Source organism: Otolemur garnettii, unplaced genomic scaffold (assembly GCF_000181295.1).
Source record: "Otolemur garnettii isolate 467f Iridium unplaced genomic scaffold, OtoGar3 scaffold00122, whole genome shotgun sequence".
NCBI classification, from domain to species: Eukaryota; Metazoa; Chordata; class Mammalia; order Primates; family Galagidae; genus Otolemur; species Otolemur garnettii.
Window position 1 is genome coordinate 2,332,763 of NW_003852517.1, and position 824 is coordinate 2,333,586.

An 824-nucleotide genomic window follows, 5' to 3' on the forward strand; every position below is an offset into this window, starting at 1 on the left:
TTTTTTCACATTTTCTACACAAGCAACCGTATCATCTATAAACACCTCTTCCTTTCCAATTTGTATGCCTTTTTATTTCTTTTTCTTTTCTTACTGGCTAAAACTTGCAAAACAAGGTTTTTGAATTAGAAGTGGTGAGAGTAAACAGGGATCTTTTTCCTGATTTAAGGTGTAACAATTCAGTCTTTCACTATTGAAAGTGGTATTCTGATTTTTCTTAAAGATGCTTTTATCAGTTTAAAGAGGATTCTATTCTTCCTAGCTTGCTGATAGTTTTTATCACGAAAGGATGTTCAATTTTTCAAATGCCTTTTCTGCATATATTGACACAATCTGCTTCTTGTCCTTGGTTCTGTTAATCTGGTGGGTGACATTAATTGATTTTTGAATGTCAAACCAAACTTAAATTTCTGGGAAAAAGCCTGTTTGCTCAGGTTCTAGTATCCCTTGTATATACTACTGGATTCTAATTGCTAATATTTTCTATTTCCTTGAGCTTTCTTCTTATCTTTATTATTTTCTTTCTTCTACTTGCTTTGTGTTTACTTTGCTCTTGCTTTTTCAGATTTTGCAGGTGGAAACTTACACGACTGTTTTTATACCTTGCATATCTTCTAATATAAGCATTTGAAACTTAGTTTCTTGTTCTTGTTTCCATTCATATCAGCATATTTTCTTTCTTTTTTGTTTTTTTTTTTTTGAGATAGAGTCTCACTTTGTCACCCTTGGTAGAGTCCCGTGCTGTCACAGCTCACAGCAACCTCTAGCTCTTAGGCTTAGGCGATTCTCTTGCCTCAGCCTCCTGAGTAGCTACAGGCGCCTGT